Source organism: Syngnathoides biaculeatus, chromosome 3, assembly GCF_019802595.1.
Source record: "Syngnathoides biaculeatus isolate LvHL_M chromosome 3, ASM1980259v1, whole genome shotgun sequence".
In the NCBI taxonomy this organism is placed as follows: domain Eukaryota; kingdom Metazoa; phylum Chordata; class Actinopteri; order Syngnathiformes; family Syngnathidae; genus Syngnathoides; species Syngnathoides biaculeatus.
Genome location: NC_084642.1, coordinates 15986213 through 16006411, shown reverse-complemented (window position 1 = coordinate 16006411; position 20199 = coordinate 15986213). Strand labels below are relative to the sequence as shown.

Genomic DNA, 20199 nt, shown 5'->3' with positions numbered 1-20199 from the left:
AGTGGAGAAAAATACCACAATCCTTTGCCGCAAAAGCGAGAGAGCGAACGAGAGACAATGGTATCGCAGGTCAGTTCCTGCCTAATGAAATGAATTATGGTTCATATCTGTGTTCTCCTTTGTATTCTATTCTTGCACTCAAACTTTTATCTTTTAATGCAACCATTCATCTCATTGTCTAACACAGCAGGCTAAAATAAATAAATAACACCATCCCATTTCATCCCAATGGCATATAAATCAGAATCCAGCTGGAATCCTTCAGCGCGCTGTCCTCTGAGCTATTGTAAAGTCATCGGTCAGAAAACACCCCATCTTTTTCTCCTCAAGGAAAATTTATACATACAAAAATGATTTCAAATACTTCAAAATATAGCTGGCCGTATTACACAGGATGAAAGTCATTTTTATGACGAAACAAAAGCTTGTACCACATGAAATATATTTGGAGAAAGTTGAAGTTGGAGTCAATGAAAGTTAAGTATCATAATGCTCAACTTTACGTTCGCATAACGCAACTCCTCCTACAAGTGGTTCAGACATGAAATCCAAGCCATGCATTTATTAACAACCTGACCAACACATTGGCTCCAAAACAACTTGGACCAATTGGTTCAAGTTATGAAAGACAAACGGCAAAGGGAGCAACATTTTGTAAAAATAAATAAATAAATAAATAAAAGCAGTAGGCTTTTTTGGGAATAAAAGATCATTTACACACCAAAAGATGAGGACACTTTTACAGGCCAATGAGAATACCAGAATGAAAACAACTTCTACAGAACACACAGTAATGACCCATTATGGACACCAAGAGAAGAAGAAACTTTAAGGACCTAAAGTGGAAGTCAATTTCAGGACCTGTACAACAAAGGGCCTTTAAGAACCTGAATATTAATGAAGATAATGAACATTTGCTCTGACCAAATTCTGTAAAAAAAAAAAAAAAAATAATTCTGCAATAAAAGAAAACCATCTAGAACGAAAGACTCAAAAGGAACCTAACAAAGTAGGATTCTTGACCACAACCAAGCTTTCTGTAACTTTTCCAAGGTCCATTACAGATCTTAAAAAGGAGGGCTTACTGAGTTCCGGAGGAAGACCCTTTCAGGAACCAAAGATCCTTTAAGGACCAAAAGAAGAAGACTGACCTGTTCAAAACGAGACACTTTCTGAAACCCCATCCATCCACTTTGTGAGCCGCTTATCCTCACAAGGGTCGCGGGAGTGCTGGAGCCTATCCCAGTAATCTTCGGGCAGGAGGCAGTGTACACCCTGAACTGGTTGCTAGCCATTTCCATCCCTTCCTGAAACCAAACACCAGTTATGGGCAAAACGAAGATGACTTTTTGATGGATCAACTAAAGGTGATGCAATGTATGGAAAAACAAGGCACTAACACTCACACTGCCATACATACTACCAATACTATAGATGATTACGATTTGATGACCTACCTCAAACGTGCAAGTTATGTTGAAAATGAGTGCTTCAAATATTTATCTCGCTCTAATCTACTGTTTGCCAAACACTTTTGGACCCATTTTCCAATTGACTCAACTCTGCTAATCTGCCCTACGTTCAGCAAAATTCACCCTCAGACCTTTTCACACCTTTTCAAGGGCCGTGCATTTAGGCTGAAGCTTGAGAGAAATAATCCATCATAGTGTACAAGGTTCTCCATATAGTTCTCACCTTGCAGACTTATATTACATATATATCCATCCATCCATTTTCTGAGCCGGTTATACTCACAATGTTCGGGGGTGCTGCAGTCTAACCAAGCTATCATCGGGCGGGAGGTGGGGTACACCTCCAATTACAGGGCACGTGGAGACAGACAGTCGTACTCACAATCACACCTAGGTATAATTTAGAGTCTCCAATTAATGCATTAATTTTTGGGACGCGGGAGGAAACCAGAGCGCCTGGAGAAGACCCAAGCAGGCACGGGGAAAACAAGCAAACTCCGGACAGGCAGTGCTGTGATTTGAACCCAAGGTCTCAGAACTGTGAGGCCAAAGCATTCCAGCTGCGCTACTATGCATTACACCACCCAATAATTCATTTTCTACAGTGTCGTAAGGGTCAAATGTTAGGTGGAGCCCATTTTAGCTGTCTTTGGGCGAGAAAATGGGTAAACGCTGGTCATTGAGGGTCACATTCACACATTTCAGTCTTCAAGAACCATAAAGTGGAATACGGGAAGTCAGAATACCTGAAGATAATCCAAGCAACTCCACAGAAAAACGCTTGAGCTGGGATTCTGACCAGCAACCTCAAAATTGTGAAGTAGATGTGCTAACTATTAAATCCACAATGATACAAAACTTTACCAATTTCCCTTAAAATTAGAAGAGGCGTGGCACATGTGTGAAAGTACTTGGAGTATTTGAGTCATTAAATCATTTTTGTGTGAAGTTCATGATGGAATTCCATTGTTATGGCAGTGACATGGACCCAATAAGTACCCAAGTTGAGATGGACATAGTCTATCTCTAACTTATACTAAATCAGTACTAAAGTCATAATGGCAGAAAATACTTCCATGATAATTCTCTTCATGGAAAAGCGGTTATGGTGGTAACTGAGTGTAGCTTCTTATGGCAAGTGACAACTATGACAGTGCTGCACAAACGAGTTCTTTCTGTGGCGTTCGTAACCCCAAAATGTTATATGTTGGTATCATGGGAAATTGCAGAATGAATGATGAATTTCCCTTTCATCATTTGAGTCATAATGGAACCATTTCCCACCACCTACCCAAAATCTAATATTATATTGGGACGCAGCTTGCTGCAAAACAAACATGAATACAGGACACCATAATTTTCTTCCAGTTTTGTTAAGGGTTTGGTTGAGATCTGGTTTGCAAAAGATTTTATTGTGTTTTGGTTCTTACGATATTTATCTGTTCAGTATCAATGACGCTAAGGATTGCCAAGTGTCACGAATCGCTCAAACAATAGCAATGGTCTCTCAAGCAGTCGATAATCTTTTTTTTGTTTGTTTGTTTCCTCCTAGTGATTTACTTTAAATGTCTCGCCAATGTTTGTTGACATTTCCCACCTAAGGTTTATCATCACATATCTAGACATTAACGCAATCAGACCTCCTAACGCTTGGCAGAAGGCGCTTAAGCAAAGACCCGGTGACACAAACATCTCTAAGCAAATTCATCCTTTAAGTGGCTTGTCAGTTTAAAAGAATTAAAACCGTTTTTTAATGAGCGGATTAATCCCAGTACGGGCATCACATTACACATCCACGAGTCACATTTGAGGCAACGATATGGAAAGCCAACTATAACTGCAAATGCCAAGCGGCTACGTTTGTGGACAATATTTAAACGGATTGTGATGTCTGAGGGTCCATAAAGCTAAGACAATCATGGCTGAGTGAGTACTTTGGCCTTAAATAGACACAGGAGGAGATCATTATCACATCAACAAGTCTTGTATCTACATTTGGATGCGATCTAGCCAAGGGTGTATCCTTTCATGCAAAGTCCATTGGGATAGGCTGTAGCCCATCCAGGACCCGAATGGGGACAAGCGCTAAAGAAAACGGATGAATGGATAATGTCTTCAAAGGACACATTAAGGTAAGCTAATGAACAACAAATGTCAGATTTCCTGATGAGACACCCACCAATATAAAAAGGTATACAAGTTTGCTTTCATGAGCATCCATGTAACATCAGTGTGGCCTTACGAGTGCCAAGCCTGGAATATTCCACAAACAGAAAGCTTGTTGAAATATTTAACGATAATTCAAGAATAAGAAGACGTACGGGCCCTTCGGGGAATGAAAATGATTATGTATGTATTATTTTTGCTTCCTGCAGACATAACCCTTTACAATGTTGGTGTGAGCGTGTGTGTGTGTGTCTGTTGTTTGAAAGAAACTAATCAAGCAATGACTTATTGATCATAAAGTTGGATCTGAAGACATGTTTATAGATTGATCATATATTACCATCATTATTATTTTTTTAGGGCAAACCAGGATATGAGACTTGCAAATAATTAAAAAGTTAGTGTGTAAAACAAATCCCTCATTCAAATTACGAGTTTCTGCATGATTATTTATCAAAAAACTTTTCATGCGTGACTGTGTATTAATTTTAGAGCAGTCATACAGTACATTTCATAAGCCAATTTTTGAAGAGTAACATACAATATACCGTATCATGAAACATTTTTCCTAGAACATATATTTCTATGCCAATTCATAGTTATGAGGAGACAATTAAAATTGTGCAATTCATGGTGAAGATCGCTAAACACCATACGAACGAAAATGCACACCTGGGCTGTGTCACTCACGTCAGCAGATTGGTCCAATTGCAGTGAGAAACAATCTCCAATGTCCTTCCACATTTGCTTGGTTAACTTCTCAGCCACGGCTTCACAGCACCGCGTACTCATTGACAGCTGCAGAGCTTTTATTAAAGATACTATTTCTGCCTTATTTTTAAAAGATCGGAATAATGAGTCAGCTGCTTCAATGAAAGCCTCTTCTACCATTTCTCCATCTTGGAATGACTTCTTGTTATTAACTATGGTGTGACTAAGCCAGAACGATGCTTCGGTGGTGGCTTTCGCTGTCGAATTATGTTGTGTGAAAAGTGACTGCTGTCCAGCCAGTTTGGATTTTATTTCAGTCACTTTTGTCATTCTCGGCTCACTTTTCGGCGGAAAGGCGATGTATTTTCCATGAACAGTTTGAAAATGCCGCTACACATTTCACTTCTTTCATATTATAATAGTACACTGGCAGATGAGGCAAACGCACTTCAAAAATAACAGTGGGAAAAAAAAAGTCCACCTCCCATTCTATATGAAAGTGATACGTTTTTATCGCTTTCTTTGCTCCAGCATCCATACTCATGATTGATAAGCTTTCTTTACTTTAAGAAAAAAGGGAGGGCTTAAAGGTCTAGTGTCATCCCTATAAACATTCTAAAATGGATATTGAAATGAAAAATACATAAGATTATTCACTTCAATATCTACACGAAAAATAAATATGAGCGGAGAGCACGTCATCCATGCGCAAAGTTGCGGAATTCTCATCCGACATCCAAGTGGTCGCCATATTGGCTGCATTTACTGTCCGTGACGTAACCCCGGACATTTGCCATTGAAAACACGCTGTGGCCCCTACTGTACGACACGCCCCTTCAAACATGGAAGCTCTTTTCAAAGAAAACATCTCACAACTGAGTGAAGTGTCCGGGGCAATATTACCCTATTGTTTTGAGCCATATTTAGATGACATGCAGATTACGGCCAAACCACCTCCCCGCCCTGTCCACCTCCGCGCGGCAGTCATAAACGCGCACTTCCGCGGCGGATATGAGCCACCGCCGCGACGATCCACCCCGGCCGACGAGGCCGAGCCGGCATTTTGGCTAACACGAAGTAACAATGAGCTAGCTTTCCGGAGGTAAAACTAATAGAAACATACGAGTCCACTTGAGGGCGGTCCTCCCATATACGTCACTTCCTGCTTCTTCTCGAAAACAAATCCCTCGAGAGGATTTTTATGGCAGGAGTTACAAAAATCTGTATATATCAAAATCATGTTTTGTGGTGAAAAAACGCATGGGTCCATGTCAGCTGAGCATTTTTTCCAGTAATAACATACTAAAAATCATGCATTTAATAACAGTGGCACTTTAAGATGGTATTGGTGGTGGTGGGGGGGGGGACTCACTGACTAGAGTATTTTACTGTACTAAGAACCATTGTTTGCACATGCGGTGAGCTAAAGGTCAGAAACATACGGGTGACTTTTTTTTTTCAGCACGACGTCGCGATTGACCAAAAGTGCCTCGCGATTGATTGAGATTGACGCACTGAGCACCCCTGGTGTAGTTGCTATACGTTTGTGTAAGAGGGGTTTTTGTATATTAATAGACACCGAACAATTACTTTATTGATAAAAGTTTTGTTTTGTTTTTTTTTTAATCATAGGTTTTCTAACATTCATCCATCCATTCTCTTAGCCACTTATCCTCACAAGGGTCCCAGGCAGTGCTGGAGCCTATCCCAGCTGTCAACGGGCCCTCAGAACTGTGAGGCCAACGCTTTACCAGCTGATCCACCGTGCCGTCCTGTTTTCTTTCAAGGTATGCAAATGTTCACTTTCTGCTATAGTCTTAGCAATGTGTGGGTTATTTCCATCATAATTGGTGCTAGTCAATAATTATTTATAGCACATCTACTATGTTTATTATATTTACTGGCAGAGGAAAAAAAATGAATCAACGCTATGCTTGAATGATGGAGTCTATAGTAAAGTTAATTCACAAGAATATTTCTTCCAGAGATAGTTGGTCTGTAATTGCTATATTGAGTGATTTTATTTCACGTTAATTACGTATTATATGTTCAATAGTACATAAATGAGCAGTTACAACACTTGAATGTTGCAATGCCTAGTGAAGAAAATGCACAATAATTGTGATTTCCGCAACACAATGTAACAGGCTCATACTTGGCGCAAATCAGTAATCTAATAGTTATTAATTGCTTCATATGTTAGCACCAAATCTAACTGCACTAATTCTGATGCAAACCATGAAAAGCTTTTCAAGCAAAACACGGTTGGAACATTGCTTATTTTCCTTTGGGCTAATGGGAGTTAGGGGTCACTACAGCGTCTCATCCTCCTCTCTAAGGATTAAGCGTTATATCACTGACACTAACAGGTTTTGTGATGGGTGATAATAACCAATGATAATTATCCATTTATTAACACAAATTCTGTGAGTCAGAGGTTATTCTGCTTAAAACAAGACAGTGTCCCGTCAAAATGATTTAAAAATTGTATTTCTAAGTCAAATTACTACCTAGCATGTTACTACTTCAAGTAATTTGATTGTAGTTTGTCATTCTTATGTGCAATTTGAGCGTCTCAAAGCTTATTGGAATTATTTCATTACTTTAACAAACACTCATACCTATTGATTGGGAGAGGTACATTTGTATGGAAGGGTACATCACAGCATGGGGGCTGAACAAAATCAGATTTCCTTATTTGTTCCGGAAAAGCGTTTTGCAATTTGAGAGAAAACACCGCGCCGAAAGAGAAGAGTATCTAATTTCTACTGCGTTAATGGCAACAACGTTATAGTAGTAGTATAATCCTCCACATTGCTATGTTGCGTGGACCCTTTCCCTTAACTTCTCCATGTTGTACTGTTCCTTTAACGGCGGAAAACAATCAAAGGAACAACGTGAATGTGCTTCACTCAGCCATTTGCCAATCCTCGGGGGGCTCGTGACTAGCAACTTGCACCATCAAGAGTAGATGCAGTTTAATTAAACATTGTGAGCAATGTCACGGACCACAGGGGCCACCACCACTGCTGGCTTCGAATCACTACTTCGTTCAGTGAACCTAAATTAAGGACAATGTTCCAGAATATGGCAGCAAAAAATGTAAAAAAAAAAAAAAAAAAAAAGTGAGAACTTTTGTCATAGTTACAGGGTCCAGGTCTAAGATAAAGTTCTAAATTTATGGAATACAATTGGATTGCAATTATTTCCACATGATATCATGTAATTACTTATTTATTACGTTTATTACACATGTACTAGATTGGCTTTGGAAAAAAAACAAAACAAAACTGTGACTTACTTTAGCATAGCCGTTTAGTTACCATTAATGAGAGAATCAAAAATCATACGTGCTAGTTTGAAATTGCTCTAACTGTGAATCGGAAATGTTAATTACATGCTTATTACTTTTAGGCAGGACATGCACACTGCTAAGGAATTTTGATAAAGGAAATAAGTTCTTGAGCTCAGTGAATGTCTAACTTTTATTCAAGGATCAAAGTATTCATATATAGCTCAAACCAGGTGTCACTACTGTCACCTCGGTCCAGTTTATCAGGACACAATTTACAGATACACTCATATTATTTATAGGTGTGGTCTCACGGCAATATGTACGCGTATGCAAAACTAAACAATAGACCAAACAATCCCTCAGGATACCGTGACCTTGTAAGACTCAACTCTGAATAACATTGCAGTCACTCTACTTGTTTGTATAAATTGTGAACCTCGAGGGTAGAACAATATAAAAGCCTTCTATAAATGTAATGAATTCAGTAATGAGCACAATATTATTACAAATAATACAATTACCGTGACATACACCAGTAGTTTTCAAATGGAAGTCCCTGGACTCCTGTGGCTCTGCAAGCCGTAGCGCAGAGAAAACAATTTGCAATTATTTACTATAGCATTTTTAAAATAGTGCATACCTATAGTTGTGGCCCAAAGTTTTGACAGTGACACAAGATTTGGTTTTGACAAAGTTTGCTGCTTTGGTGCTTTTAGATTTTTTTTCTTGGAAGTTACTTTGATATACTGCAGTATAATTACAAGAATTCCATACATCTCAAAGCCTTTTATTGACGATTAAATGAAATATATGCAAAGTGTCAATATTTGCAGTGTTGCCCCTTCTTTTTTAAGCCCTTTGCAATTGGCCCTGGCACGCTGTCTAACTTCTGGGCCAAATGGTAGCCCATTTTTGCATAATCAATGCTTGGAGTTTGTCAGATTTTGTCAATTTTTGTTTGTCCACCTGCCTCTTGCGGATTGACCACGAGTTCAATGTTTTTCTGTTTCCTGGCCATGGCCACAAAATGTGGATGTTTTTCTCTCTGAGCCGCTTGCATCACTAAACTTTGACCTCAATATTACAGTATTTCAACTGTCCTAAAATACAACTTTAGTCTAGTATTTTCTTAAGAAAAGTTATGATAACAAAATACATTTTCTTGTAAATATGGCTTGTTTTTCCTTGAAAAAAATATGCATATAGTATAACTTTGATCAATCCTATGGAATCAATTCATTTTCCAAACCACTCAACCTGACAAAGGTCGCAGGAGTACTGGGGCCTATCCCAGCTGACTTCAGGCGAAAGACTACACCATTAACTGGTTGCCAGTCAGTCGCAGGGCAAATTGACATCACTGAGAGGGAATTGAACCCATGCTGTCCACACTTTAGTCAGGCATGTGTACCACTACATCATCAGTAACTAAAATAAAGTTAGTCATCCACATGGTAATTATGCTCACTTGGCATAAGAAGTCCAAAAAGTCAAAAGGTTTGAAAACCAGATATAATACACGTGATGGACAGAAGATGTTCATACACCAGAAATAAAAAGTAAATGACTATGAATAATTACTCTCCTAAAATAGAGCAAGTATGCACTGATCAATGATATCTATTAGACATTTGTTACACATTTAATGAATAGCGACAAGGTCAGCTCTGGTGTTTTTTTTTTTTTTTTTTTTTTTTTTAAATCAACTATCCTTTGGGGTTGAAAACAATACTTTTCAAATGATTTTCTCAACAGTAATTCTTAACGAAGGTCTTCTATGCTTGGCGGTGGATATGTTCCTTACGAAAGACAATCCTAAAAAGGCCTTATAGTTATTTGGCCTGTAAAGCATACATTCAGTATTATCAAGCAACGTGTCATCATTACATTCAACCCAAAAGTCCCAACACAAAAAGGCAGAGAAGGCCTGTTCACGGCAGTCAAATTCCAGTCAAGTCTATTATCAAGAGATCATTAGAGCCAGCTCAGCCAAGTAGAAAATGGGATGTTCAGCTGTTTTAGTCAGGTTTAAGATGGTAATTGCTTTTTGCATCAGAAAGTACCAACATGAATTCATCCATACAGCTATCCATTTTCTACACTGCTTATCCACACTAGGTTTGTGGGTATGCTGAGCTGATTAACTACCATGCGTGTTTTCGGGATATGGGAGGAAACCAAATTACCTGGAGAAAAGACATGCAGGCGTGGGGAGAACATTCTAACTCTACACAGGCATAGGGAAATTGATACCCAGGTCCTTAGAATCAGATGTGGTAAACAGTTATCCACTGTTTGATGAAGGAATTCACCCGCATTTAAATCATCTGTGACATAAATATTTCAAATGGTTTCAGGTGCTTTGAGGGTGTACTCTGCCTGCTGCCCAAGATATGGGATAGCCTCCAGCACGCTCGCGACCATTGTGAGGATAAGCAGCTCAGAAAACAGATGAATGGGGTTAATTAAATTAATTATTTCAAACTGTTAAACATCAAGCAGGTCTGTTGTTTTTTTATTGAATTACACTAACTAAATGAAACTTTAAGTAAAACAATAACAGCATCAATGTTATCCATCCAACCATTTTCTACCACTTCTCCAGGTCAGGTCATGGGGGAAGTAGCTTCAGCAGGGACACCCAGACTTCCCTTTCTCCAGGCACTTTTTGCAGCTCTTCCGGTGGGATCTGAGGCATTCCCAGGCCAGTTGAGAGATGTCTCTCCAGCGTGTCCTGGGTCGTCCCCGGGGTCTCTTTCCGGTGGGACATGCCCTGAACCCCTCACCAGGGAGGAGTCCGGGAGGCATCTGAATCAGATGCCCCAGCCACCTCATTTGGCTCCTCTCAATGCGGAGGAGCAGCAGCTCGACACTGACCCCTTCCCGGATGACCGAGCTTCTCACCCTATCTCTAAGGGAGAGGCTGGACTCATTTCAATCGCTTGTATCCGTGATCTTTCTCTTTCAGATTCACAGACTGTGACCATAGGTGAGGGTAGGAACTTAGATCGACTGGTAAATTGAGAGCTTTGCCTTTCGACCTAGCTCCCTCTTTTCAACAACGGGCCGATACAAAGTCCACATCATTGGAGACGCTGCACCGATCTGTCTGTCGATTTCCTGGTACATTCTTCCCTCACTCGTGAATAAGACCACAAGATACTTGAACGCCTCCACTTGGGGCAGGATCTCATCCCCGACCCGGAACAGGCACGCCACCCCCGCATCAATGTTAATCATGAGTAAAACTTGGGGTGAATTGTGCACAAATGTTATCGGTATATTGTTGAGTAATCCCTAAAGTGTGACAGTTACATAAGGCATACTTTCAATGAACTACTGGGAACAAACACACATGAACGACAAGAATTAACATTCTACTTGCTGCAACAATTCAACATTGCATTACGCAATTCATTCTTGGAACTGTGTGGCTTTTTGTGATTGAAATTTGAGTTTTGTTATAGTTCTCATGATTTTAATTTATTCATTTCATCAAGTGCTCCTTAGAAAATATGTATTTCCTGGACAAAAGAAAAAGAGATGAAGGAAAATTCCCAATCATTTCATGTCATTTTAAATAAAAATGGCATATGGAGGTGTTTTCATTGATTATTTGCCTTTTTCCTGTCAAATATCAGAATTGACAGCCTAAATAATTCCATATTAGTCGAACCCTAGTTTATACTGCAGCTATCTGTAAATTCTATAAAAGGTGTATGGTTATTTTAACATTTTTTGTAATTTAAAATTTCTATTCAGGAATGGTTAAGTGTAAAATATGGTCAATGTAAAACCATTTCAGCGTTTTTCTACTTATTTTTTCGTTGTCATGATGAATGACATGAATTTCATGGTCATATTTTGCAGGTTGGTGCTGTGTACAGAATTTTAAGTAGTATAAAAAATAATTTATTCTATTTTGGAATAAGCGCTAATGTAAGAAGAATGTGAAGCAGTCAGAATACTTGCCGGTGTCACAGTCCGGGTTAGCGAAGGGCGAGGTATGCAAGGCAAGGTGTGGAGGACCCAAGTGCAGGGCAGCAGGGACGAGTGGGAGGTGTTCATCAATCTCAAAAAAGTATCCCATTTCCACGAAAAAAAACTAAAACTTAAAAACCTAACAACTAAAATACGCAACGTAACGAAGTATAACTTGCATAATCCAAAAATAGAAACTTCACAAGATGAGAGATCACGGCAAGGGCACGGGCAGACATGAATTTCCAAAACTCAACAAGGCTACATGGCAACAAGCATTGGAGAACGAGCAGCACGCGACAAGGCAACGGACTGACAGGAACTGAAAGAAAACAGGAAGTTAAATACACAGAGCTTGATGAGACAACAAAAAACACCTGGACAGGACACGAGTGACTAGAGGGAGCTGCTTGGTCAACACAAGGGAGGAAGGAGGGTAAACGAGAGCAGGAGGACACAACTAACAAAATGGGCACACAAGAAATGGGACAAAGGAAACAAATCCAACCCAACCAAAATGGAGAACATGACAGCCAGATGCACTTTGATATGTGACACTATTTTGCTAAGCATTCCAGCCGCTGCTTTTAGATGTGGGTGCAGCATTTGACAATTTTTAAAAAAAAAAACACTTTTACTTCTTGCTTAAAAGTGTCATTTGTCAAGTGATCTTCACTCACATCCAATGTAAAAGCAACACTACCACTGCTTATATATACCATTGCTGGCCATATGCTGAGATTGTTGCAACCTGATAAATAGCACAAAGAGTAAGGAGCACCATTCCACCTCTCTTATATGACCGGATGTCTTGTTTGGAGCTATGGCTCTCTATCTCCAATCACGGCGCCTCTTCTGAAGCCCAAGACAGACACCCGACACCCCCACTGCTCCCTTTTCCTCCAGTGACATCCCCATTAGAGCAATCTTGCTGATAAATGCCTTGCAGATTACAAAAAAAAAGAAAAAAAAGAGGGGGAGCTTTCATTTCAACATGCTTCTTCTTGGGCTGCACTCAAAGATTGGCCGAGCTTTTAAATCAAAACCACCGCTCCTTCACACGCTGAGACCATCACACGCTGACTATGAATTATGCATCGGGTTAATCAAGGCCTCTCAGCGGATGGCCCATTGATTGATGTCTTGGATACAGCTTGCTTTAAACTTAAAACATGACGGGAACAAGCAGGACTACAGGGGCTCCTTCACCTGTTTTAGTCTACATTATACACTACCTGATACCAATTAAAATATTATTGATGGGAGTCTGTCAGGACTGATCATCTTTTGTTTTGAAGGGACTAAATTTGGCTCTTTCGTGACGTGTCGTGCAATTAGGTCCAACCGTGTGAGCTAAGTGGAGCCCCTAGGTTGTCTCCACCAGTTTCACTGATCATCATGAAACTTGGTGGGTAGGTTTGTCATGACCTGGGCACGCAAAAAAGGTTCCAACTTGAACAGGAAGTTAGTCATATTTGTGAGAATCAACAACTTTTGGTGAATTGCAGTTCCCCAGCAAGCAATTTCACGGATCATGCAACATTATTTGGGTGGGTTTGTCTTGACAGCATGAACAAAAAAAAAAATCTCAGGGACCAACATCTGAATATGAACAGGAACAAGAAACTTGTTTGTAAAATTGAGAGAGTCTTTTTGAACAAGGAATTAAAAGGCAATTTACTAACAGTAACTGACAGATTGGTTCAGCAATTTTAACTGGCAGTTTAAATGACTGGAATTAATCTGACCCCCAGGATAAAAGATGCCGGTGAATCTGAAGGTAATGGAAGGGTTAAGATGCGATTAATAAAGGTGACATTCGTTAGGGCGTTAGTATAATTAAATTTATACAAAGATGGGGAAAACAAAACATAAAACAAGGAGGAATATGAACTTGCCATAGATATGCAAAACCATTGAGGAATGTAGGGGGATTTTTTTGTCGGCAAACACAGTAAGTCTTATTTGATCATTCATTGCTTGGGACTGTTTGCTCCATGCAACAACAATACAAACCCTCATGAACACTTTTCCTGTGACAAAAACATTCAGACGTCAAGCGTGATTGTGTACTGCTGCATGGAGATTACAAAGGTGATAATAGACTCGCGGCTCTGTGCACTCATTCATACACACTCCAGCAAATCATGGCCGCCCGAATGCAAGCCAATATACATGCAAATTTTGGAGCACACTTACAACAACACTTTTTTTTTTTTTTGCAGTGATTGTGAAAACTCTTCTTTTTAACCTTTTGATTTATTTATAAATTTAGACATCGCTCCATTTTGGCTTAATGTCATTTTTGTGCATTGACCAGAATGTGCGGAAACTGGCCCTCCTGTTCTGCTCCCTTTATTTATTCATGTGACATCTTGTCCTTTTGCCTCATGCAGGCGCCGCGATGCTTTTTCGATAGTGGACATATCCGAGGTGCGTAAGCGACCGGCTCGGACAACGCCATTAATCTCCCTTATCGGCATCGCCACTGTGTCTCCGGCCCTTGAATTGTGTGTTCTGCATTGAGGTAGCTTTGCTCAAAGGATGCTAAATAAACACATTGCCCCCTGTAGCATTGCCTTTTAGTGCGGACTTTACGGCCCTCTCTTGCTGGAGAAACCATCAGTCTCTAAGTGGCATTGACCACTTTGTGATTGTTCGCTCCGTCAAAGTGTTCACACCAGTCTCCCGACACCCAATAGCTTGACAATTTCGTAATTGCATTGTGTGATAAAAAGCTAATTAAGTTATAGAAGATGGCTTATCTGTTTTATTTTCCTCGCCCTATCCAGGGGATGACCTCGATAAGATCAGTTAGATGCCGCTGCTTGTGTTTTCTCCCCCCCCCCCTTTTTCCTTTGCACACATGCACTGTGTTAATGGGAGACACATAACTTCAACGGATGGAAATGAGAAAGGGGGTCTTTGATGACAGTAAGCTTTACACAAGATACAAAGATACCACACCACAGATAACAGAGGAGAGAGCACCCGGAGGGGAATTACCGACCGGTAAAGTAGGACTTCTTATGATCCCATAAACAACTGATAAGACTGAAGAGCCTAATGTGTAGATTTAGTTTAGTGACACTTGGAAAATGCGGGTTGACTCATGTCTTCTGAGAGGAGATGACAGCGTGCACACTTGCCAATTTACACCCTAAGAGATGCAAAGGGAGTTTGTAAGTTGGTCCTCTGAGGCGTCAAGCAAAAAATTAGATGGCCCTCACTTTAATTGTTAGTACAAGTCAAATGGAAAAATACAGTAATACAGATAGACAACATTTTTCATTTTCTTTTTGCTGGCCATGTCACTTAAAACATTTTGGGGAAATACATCTTTATTCCCCTGGACAGCAACAGGAACTACAAGAACATGACCCACCAATGCCTTTAACACAATCTGACAGGTTGTTTTGATGTCAAAAAATGAAGCAAAAAACACAACTTTAACTTGGAAAAGAGAATGAGATAGCTATTGTGTACACTAAAGAAATCTTCAGGATAAGGACTATGAGAGCTATCATTTACAAAGATCCCAGGCCTCTGATAAAAGATGAGAGCATGCCAGAGTGAAATAGCAAAATGTTGTATGTGATCTTGTGAATTACTGATTAAGAGTACAAGCCAAATGAGTTGAATCAGTTTGGTGACAGGTTGATTTGTGTCTTGTGGCAGGGGAGAGAAGTCGTTTTCATGAGTGCCTATTTGCCTTGACTGGCCAAGATTTGCCTTACCAATTGTACTGTTTGTGGAATTTAAGAATTAAAAAAAAAAAAAAAAAAGTACCGTATACTGTTTCTGGACATGCTACCCTGAAAACGCCCAATCTCATCAGATCTCGGAACCCAGGCATGTTTGGCCCTGGTTAGTACTTGGATGGGAGACACCCTGGGAATACCAGGTGCTGTAAGCTTCTCTCCCTGGCTTTACAAGAGGGGTTGCGTCAGGAAGGGCATCCGGTGTAAAAGTGTGCCAAACAAATATGCGTTAATCTGAGATCACACGTCGTGGCAACCCCTAACGGGAAAAGTCGACAGGTAAATAAGAAGATATTGTTTGTGGAGCCTCAAAACCTGATACAGTGTTACAGATTTTCCATTGCATCACACGGGTAGATGTGCGGTGCTCAATTGATTGGCGTGCAACAAAGAGCACCAAGGTGTAATTTTTGGTCCACCTCAGTCACATTCAGCCACATCGCTCGGTGTGCAGCTGGACTACGTCTCAAATCTCATGATCTCCAAGTTTCAGGCAAATCCAAAGTTACTATGGCAAAAATGTAAAAAACAAAATGAGTTAAGTCCCTACTTAATTTCAGGCAATTTCATCAACTCATGACTTGGATTCCTTACTTCGTCAACTTATGTTCACACATTACCTACTGAGTACACATTCACAATCACACAGGTTTTTAATGGTTCCTAAACAAATGTCTTTATTAGCTTCTGAATTGAACGAATAACAGCCAAAAAGCTTACGTCATGTTTGAAGAGCTATCAGTTAGCTAAAATTTGAAGTTAACATAGCTTACTTATCTTTGTGGGGTACATCGTGACAGATCTGATTAGATGTTATAGTAGTCTCTTGGAGCTACAAACATTGCAAACAGCTATTTTTACCTAATTTATTTAAAAAAAAAAAAACTTGGCCCTTGAATTAAAATGTAATGATCTTTGCGGGTGTTTTGCCATTTTTATGTGCAAAGGGCACAAAAAAAAATCTAAACGTAAATGGCATGCCACCTTGGATATTCAGATTTTCCAATGTAAGCATGCAAGATTTGCCAAGTTAAAGTAAAATGAGGTCTTTCATAAGTTTTGGGCCAAGCAAGTCGAGCATGTCATAAAACTGGAATATTGAATCTGACTTGATTCAAGTCATGTGAGTTGTGTTTTCCCATCTCTGGTTCTCACGCCAACCATATTGCACTATTAACTACGCAAAGTAGGATGGAAATGTCCCTTGAGGGCAGACAGAAAACTCAGGAAGCGACAAAATATGAGATTTAGAAAGGGTTGTGTACAGATCAGCCCCTTGTTTTTAAATCTCAAGGAGTCCACTGCAAACACACAAGCATGATTTCCCGACAACCCAAGACCTGACCCCACATCGTTGTCCACCTCACTCTCGCCTGCTCCGTCGTCATAAGTCACGATAGATTCCCACACTGCCTTAATCAATTTGGACAAATAAAAGTGCTGTTCGCAGTACAATTTATTAGACAATGGCAGGGAAGTGGCGGTCTTTAACTGAAATAGAGACACACATCAGATGGGGAGAGGCCAAGAAATGAGAACTTACATCATATTTAAGTTGATGAAAATTGAATGGAAATACAGTTAGCTCCAGATATATTTGGACAAAGACAGACATAATTAACAGTTTGACTTTACACACCTCACAACTGATGATTTTGCAGTTAGAAAGTGTACATTTTCTGCAGAGTACGACCCTTTCAGCGGCCTCAACCATGTCTGAAAAAAGCAAAATTATTATAAATTGGACCCTCATATTTAAAACTGATAAAAATCAAGGCCTTCACTTGGTCGACTGTGGGTTTTGGCTACACCTTCGTTAATAGTCAGTACAAAGCATGTTTTGAAGGGATGAGCTTAGCTGTCGACTGACTTAGCCCTAGAAAAATATTGCCTTCAAAAAGCCTTGAGTTGCATTTTCAGCATATTTCAAGTTTAAATTATTCAGATTCTGTTTATTTGCCTTCGAAAAAGTCTTGCGTTGCTTTTTCAGTGTTCAGCATTTGTGTTAGCCTTATTCCATTTCCTTATTGCCTTTGCCATTTTCAAAAAGTATTCAGTTACTTTTGCTGGAGGTCAAGGGTCTACATCCATTTAGATTCAGAAACTCTTGTGTTGCTTTTGCAGAACGTTCAAACATTCATACTGTACTCCATTGCTCTGCCTTGAAAAAGTCTTGAGTTGCTTTCATGTCATGAAATTTCTCTTAAAAAGTATTGGATTGCTTGAGAAAGATGTTTAAACAAGTTAATATTTCATTTATATGCATTCAATAAGTCTTCTTTCACAGTCACCTTCTCAGTACACTTAGGGATGACATTATCAATATTGTACTTTTTTTTTTTTGCTTCAAAAAGTCTTGAGGTCCTTTTGCAATGTTGAATTTGCCTCCGCAGTACAGTCATTACCCATCATTCATTTATTTGCCTTCAAGAGTTATGAGTTATTTGACAGTATGTTCCCTGTTTATGGTTTCCATATCCCAATAAAAAAAAGTGATGTCACTGCATGCTTAACCATCTGTCGGTATCGTAGCATTTCGCTGAATGTAAACAATGAGTATAGCCCTAAATGTCTCACAGCACGTGACTTCTGTTTGCAGTCACGCACAAAACATTGCTTCGCCCATGAAGTGGTATGCTTTGGATCATGAGCTATTCCTTCTCTTAGCCTGACTTCCCTCTTCTAGTAGAAGTTGATCATCTCTCCCATGAATCTGACCCCAGGGCACGGCAGGGGACGCACAGTTACAGCTGTACAAAAACAGCATAATTTTGCATAATTTGAAGAGGATAGATTGTTTTAATATTGATGATAGTGTTGCAAATTATGAATCAGCCACACGGGCATGTATATCAGTGTAGTTGCGGGTGGGGAAAAGGAAGACTGATGCAACCCCAGACAAACAACTCGCTGCTTCCTTCTGCCTGCAAGTGTTTGTTTCTGGGTGGATATCCCATGATTATAAATCAGAATTATTTATTGGGAATGATGTGAAACTATGGTTAATCAAGCTAGGACAGAACGGATCTCAAAATATAAAACAATTTAGATTTTAGTACTATATTTCCGACATGATGTTTCCCGGTGGTCATCATTCAGGATATGGGTGAGAGGCGGGGTCTAGTGTGGCAATCATGGCCCAGATGAACATACAACCATTTACACTCAGATTAAAACCTAAGGACAAAATCGTCTGAACATAGCATGTTTTTGCAATGAGGGAGGAAGCTGGAGAACCAAGAGAAAAAATAGCCTGCAAGGATGAGGGGAACATGCAAACTCCAAGCAGAAAGAAGCCAGGATTCAGACCCCCAACCTAAGAACTGTGAGCCAGATGTCCTGAGAATGACTGTGCTGGCCTCCTGGAAATACCACATACAATTCAATCCATCTATCTCTGTGGTACCAATACCCCTACTGATATGAGAAAGAATCACTGAAATCATCCATCCATCCATTTTCTAAGCCGCTTAACCTCACAAGGGTCGCAGGAGTGCTGGAGCCTATCCCAGCTGTCAAGCTGTAAGGATTTTTTTGCGGTTGTACTTGCTGTTTAACATTTGACCACTGTTCTCTTTCCCTCAACAGGTAGACCTAATGTCGCCCATTTAGTTCGGCCCCCAAACTGTTTCACTTTAACAACAACCATATCTTATCAAATCAGGAAATTAGACGAGGTCTGACATTCTCCAAGTAGTATTTTGGAGATAAGTCCCACTGCACTTCGCATGGTGCAGCGCGCCATCAACCAACCGATTTGTTGCATATGTCTTCCTGGTGGTGCATGAGGTGGGCGCATAGCAGTCACACACCAATTGAAAAATATTTTCCTTCACTATGTGTTTTGGTTGGGTCAGTATGTGTATTCCGGGACTTATCTCCATGCCAACAAGACAGACATCCTGTTACTGGGTCATTGAGTTCAGTGCTGCAAGTGCAATGTTTAACATTCCCTGAAAATCGGCATTTCAACGAATGGACTGAAAAATTTGCATTCGTTCTCCCTCTGACCAGCACAAGGCCCCTGTGCTTAATATGCAGAGACTACGCTATAGCTGCGATGAATATTTCCAATTTCAAACAGTATTGTCAGATGAAGCATACGAATTTTGAAGAGATGTTTCGAGAAAATTCAGAGGTAAATACAACAAAATAAATCTACTGAAATCATCATATCAAGCTGCAAGAAAAATTGTCTGACACCACGACAAAAAAGCAAGAGCGTGCTCGCTTAGAGTGGCACAGATTTTGGGGAAGCTATTTGCAGATGGGGAAATAATGAAGGAATTCATGAATGAAGTGATGGACACAATGTTTGAGGGTAAACAAGAAAAGGAAATGACACTTTAAATTAAGCAGATTGCATAACACCCACATGGATTGAAATAAAGTCTGCTGGTGTAATTAGCAGCTCTGTGAAGGAGTAAAAGAATGCCGAGTGCATTTTGGCTAGCATTGTCCACTTACATATACAATAATAATGATAATACTAAGATGATGATTATTATGAGAAATTACATTTTAATAAAGATTTGTGTTGTTCTTCTGAATGGTGAGTACATTAAATAATAATATTAATGCATTAAATTTATATCGGTGGCACAGTGGAACAGCTGGAAAGCATTGGCCTCACAGTTCTGAGGACCCGGGTTCTGTGTGGAGTTTGCATGTTCTCCCCAAGCCTCCTTGGCTTTTCTCCCGGCACTCCAGTTTCCTCCCACATCCCAAAAACTTGCAATAATAATTAGACACTCTGAATTGCCTGTAGATGTTATTGTGAGTACGGCTGTTTGTCTCGATGTGACCTGCGATT

General features: G+C 39.9%; 1 protein-coding gene across 2 annotated transcripts in view; it reads right to left on the bottom strand.

Moving 5' to 3' along the window:
- Window positions 1-11928, bottom strand: part of insyn1 (inhibitory synaptic factor 1) — a 194740-nt gene extending 182812 nt beyond the window's left edge. For both annotated transcript variants that reach the window (XM_061814562.1, XM_061814565.1), the window contains exons 1-2: window positions 11613-11928; window positions 1152-1303 (exon numbers count right to left, since the gene is read on the bottom strand). The gene's annotated coding sequence lies outside the window, so the exon portion shown is untranslated. The remainder of the gene's footprint in view (window positions 1-1151; window positions 1304-11612) is intronic.
- Between the last annotated feature and the right edge of the window lie 8271 nt (window positions 11929-20199).